A 5,056-nucleotide genomic window follows, 5' to 3' on the forward strand; every position below is an offset into this window, starting at 1 on the left:
CATACCTTTATATATAATTCAAAACTGTATGGCAGGTTTAAAAAAAATCTGATTCCAGCTGTATTAAAGAAACTGATTAAGTATGTCAATTTCCTGTAAATACACCAAACCTTAATTTACTTGGAAATATGGGTTTGGAGGAGACTTTGAAATCCCTCTTTCAAAATGGTTATTCTATTTTATAAATGAAGCAACTGAAGAATAGAAAAATCATGTAATCTACTGGAGTGCATATGCATGTGAATTTGGAAGTAAAACTCGGCCTGCAACTCAGGGTCACACCTGCCCCAGTGCACTGCACAACTTCTCTGTATTGCCAGAAACATGACAGTTCTGCCCAACTTTCAAGTGGCTTTTCAAGTTACAGGTCCCGACTTCAGAGTTTATCTCACATTTTGTTTGTATCTATTCTTACTTTCTTTCCATCTTTTATTCTATCTTATCACTCTTTCTGGTGACTTCTAGGTCTAGGGATAAGCTTTAATTTACTGTAATAATAATCTCTTCCCTCCTGTTTTCCATTACTGTTTTTTCCTTTTTTTTATATATGAATGTTTAACATCTTTTTTCTCCTCCTCCCATGATGACTTCCTATACTCTAAAGTGTTTGACCCAACCTCCTTAACAATCACTCACAGTTTATATGTTTCCATATATTTGCATTCATGACGTTTTTATCTAATCAGCAAAATTTAAGCCCCTTGAAATGAAAATTAAAATCAAAATGAGATACAACTATATCTATCAGAATTTATAAGAGTGACCATACCAAGAGCTGAGGAGGATATAGAAGAACTGGAGCTCTCATATGCTGCTCCTGGGAATATAAAATGGTATAACCACTTTGGAAAAACAGCTTGGCAGCTTCTTTAAAGGTTAAATAGCATCTTACTCCCACATAATAATAGTGGGAGACTTTAACATCAATATTAGACAGATCAACGAGACAGAAAATTAACAAGGATATCCAGGATTTGAACTTAGATCTGGAACAAGTAACCTTAATAAACATTAATAGAACTCTCCACTTTAAATACACAAAATATACACTCTTATCAGCACCACATCACACCTACTCCCAGATTTAAATGAAATATTGGTTGGCTGCTTGTTTGTTATTTTCTTCCCTCATTTTTTTCCTGTCTCCATTATTAACCACAACTATTGGCATAAAAGAGGTTTTCAATACCCATTTTTAGACTGCATTCTAGCCTGGGCAATAAAGCAACACTCCCGTTCTCTCTCCCTCTTCCTCTTCCTTTTTCTACCTCTCCTTCATCTTTTTTTTTTCTTTCTTTTGCTTTTTTTTTTTCAAAAAAGATTATCTTTTATTGTCAGAATTTAAAAAAATAGCATCTTACTTATGATCCAGCTATTCTACTCCTATGTATTCACTCAAGATAAATGAAAGCATATGTTCATATAAAGTGTGGTACAAGACAGAGGAATTATAAAGGGACAGGAGAAACTTTTGGTGGTAAATCATGTGTTCACTTTCTTGATGTTAGAGATGGTTTCACAGGTGTTTTCAGTTTTTCATGTGTCAAAACTTATCAAATTGTGCATTTTAAATACGTTGAAGTTACCGTATGACAATTATACCTCAAAAAGGTAGTGAAGGCCAGGGGCGGTGGCTCAAGCCTGTAATCCCAGCACTTTGGGAGGCCGAGGGGGGCGGATCACGAGGTCAAGAGATCGAGACCATCCTGACCAACATGGTGAAACCCCGTCTCTACTAAAAATGCAAAAAAATTAGCTGGGCGTCGTGGTACGTGCCTGTAGTCCCAGCTACTCGGGAGGCTGAGGCAGGAGAATGGCTTGAACCCAGGAGGCGGAGGTTGCAGTGAGCCGAGGTTACGCCACTGCACTCCAGCCTGGCGCCGAGTGGTGGAGTGAGACTCTGTCTCAAAAGAAAAAAAAATAAAAGGTGGTGAAAAGAATTTTAAGCCCCTTGAATGCTGAAACCATAACTTTTCTTTAACAGCTCTCAGGAATACCTGGCAAAATGCCACACAACCTCTGAGAATTAAGTATATATTTATTGTTAAATTGTTTGACTCTTGGGAGGCCAAGGTGGGTGGATCACGAGGTCAAGAGACCGAGACCATTCTGGTCAACATGGTGAAACCCCGTCTCTACTAAAAATACAAAAAAGTAGCTGGGCATGGTGGCAGGTACCTGTAATCCTAGCTACTCAGGAGGCTGAGGCTGGAGAATTGCCTGAACCCAGGAGGCGGAGGTTGCGGTGAGCCGAGACCGTGCCATTGCACTACAGCCTGGATAACAAGAGCAAAACTCTGTCTAAATAAATAAATAAATAAATAAATAAAAATAAAAATAAAAATAAAAAATTGTTTGACTCAATAACAGTTCAGCAATTTCCCTAGGACCATGAATTTTAGGTATTGTCCTGACATTGAGAATAGTTCAATTAAGATCAACTAACATTTATTAAGCTTGTCTTATAAAGCAAAAAAGTATGAGATGTGTTTTTGATGCATTTATATCCAGGCTGATTTTAACATATCCAGGGACACAGGAACTTTCTATTCAAAACCAAAACTAAATCCAGTGAGTTTTATAAAAATTAAGCAATTTAGTAAAAAAAAATGTAGTCAGCCTAATTTTGCATCATACAAATTAAACATTTGACTGATTTTTGTTTTCCAGTAACTATAATATTATATGGTTCATAAGGAATTATAACGTCTGTTTCTTTTCACTAATAACAAAAGTGTCTTCCATTTATTTATTTATTTTTTTAAAATTTATCTTCCATTTATTTATTTATTTTTGAGACATAGTCTCACTTTTTGCCCAGACTAGAGTGCAGCGGCACAATGTTGGCTCACTGCCACCTTCACCTCCTGAGTTCAAACGATTCTTATACCTCAGCCTCTCTAGTAGCTGGGATTACAGGTGGTCACTGCCAGGTCTGGCTAATATTTTTTGTCGTTTTATTAGAGACGGGATTTTTCCATGTTGACCAGGCTAGTCTTAAACTCTTGACCTCAAGTGATCCATCCACCTCAGTCTCCCAAAGTTTTGGGATTACAGGCATAAACGACTACTCCCAGCCAACCATTTATTATGAATAAATAATACCACATGTACCAGGCATTTTATAAAATTACCTTATTTAATTCTACAACAATATGAGAGATCATTTGTTAATAAAGCATCCCTCTTAAACAGATGAAAAACTAAGACTCAGAGAAATTAATCATTTGGCCAAGATCATACAACCAGTAATAGAGGAGGTGAGATTTGAATCCAAATCACTCTGGCATCAAAGTACAGTTTTCCATTTTTGCAGCCCTAAATAATTGTGTTATCTTTGCAGGAATGTCATGGACTTGATCATATTGCTAACTGTTATTAAACCAAAATTGTAAAATTTTTTGAATGGATTAGGAATAAAAAAAATTAAAAACACTGCTTCATTCATTCATAATAAAGCTAGAAGACACTAGAATGCTATATAGTTTTTTACATATGCCTACAATTAGAATTATTTAACATTTAAATGATACCTATTTCCTTCACAGCACTTCATATTTTAGTTCTTCCTATCTTTCTTTAATATACTTTTTATGCCCAGGTTACTAAATAAACTATGTTATATTGGTGAAGCTTTGCCTGGTTCTTATCTTAGGTTTCAGTAGGTTTGGATATTCTCAGTGTGACCTGGAAATTTCCCCAGAGGCAAATTTGTGGTATCTGGCCTAATTCTATAGAAAGTTCCTCTTATGTAGTGTTTCTCAGATGTTTGCATTCCTTGACTTCTGCCCACTTTCTCTCCTACTTTAAATGTTCTCCCATGATGACTAATTTCAATTTTACAACCAATGAAAAACAAACAAAGGAACAAGACGAGTTACTTAAGGCACCAACAGGACAAATAGCTGCTCAGAGCTTGCAAGGACAGTTTCCCTTGTTACTGCAGTAGGTCTTAAAGACTGGAAGAAAGGGTAGGACAAAAATGAGATAGGAGCTTATAGCCCTTATTCATAAGGTGATTTTTTTTTTCTTTTTGGCAGATGGGGGTCTCACTCTGAAGGGCAATAGCATGATCACAGCTCACTGCAGCCTCAACCTCCTGGGCTCAAGCAATTCTCCTGCCTCAGCCCCCCGGAGAGGCTGGGACTACAGGCCAGTGTCACCATGCCCAGATAATTTTATTCAAAAAAAGTATTTGTGGAGACTGCATCTAATGTTGTCCTGGGCTCAAGTGATCTCCCGCCTAAGCCTTCCAAAGTGTTGGAATTACAGGCGTGAGCCACTGTTCCTGGCCTAAGACAATTTTTACTTAAAATATTTTGCTGGTGCTGCTGGGAGTTGCTTGGAGGTTGGCGGCGCAGGGCTGAATGCTAGCAGAGGGAACGATTATGTCGCACAAACAAATTTACTATTCGGACAAATATGATGACGAGGAGTTTGAGTATCGGCATGTCATGCTGCTCAAGGACATAGCCAAGCTGGTCCCTAAAACCCATTTGATGTCTGAATCTGAATGGAGGAATCTTGGCGTTCAGCAGAGTCAGGGTTGGGTCCATTATATGATCCATGAACCAGAACCTCACATCTTACAGTTCCGGTGCCCACTACCCAAGAAGCCGAAGAAATGAAGCTGGCAAGCCACTTTTCAGCCTCAAGCTTTACCCAGCTGTCCTTACTTCCTCACATCTTTCTGATGACATTATTGTGTTGCCTTCTTGTTTCTCACTTTGATATTTAAAAGACGTTCAATACACTGTGTGAATGTGCTGGTGACTGCTTTGCTTTCTGAGTAGAGCCACCACCACCATAGCCCAGCCTGGTGAGTGCTCTGTGGACGCACAACCTCAGCTGAGTGTGACCCTAGAAGCCACAGTGTGCTGTGTATCCAGAACACACTTGGCAGATGGAGGAAGCATCTGAGATTAAGACCATGGCTGTTACAGGGATCGTGTAAACTTGTTTTTGTTTTTTTCTGCCGGGTGTTGTATGTATGGTGACTTGTGGATTTACGTTTCAGCATACTGGAAGCTTTCCATTTTATTCAAGAAATCTGTTC

General features: G+C 38.3%; 1 pseudogene; it reads left to right on the forward strand.

Moving 5' to 3' along the window:
• The first annotated feature begins 4,388 nt into the window (after positions 1-4,388).
• On the forward strand, positions 4,389-4,731 carry LOC104651136 (cyclin-dependent kinases regulatory subunit 1 pseudogene; annotated as a pseudogene).
• Positions 4,732-5,056: the final 325 nt, after the last annotated feature.

This window comes from Saimiri boliviensis, chromosome 7 (assembly GCF_048565385.1).
Source record: "Saimiri boliviensis isolate mSaiBol1 chromosome 7, mSaiBol1.pri, whole genome shotgun sequence".
Lineage (NCBI taxonomy): Eukaryota > Metazoa > Chordata > Mammalia > Primates > Cebidae > Saimiri > Saimiri boliviensis.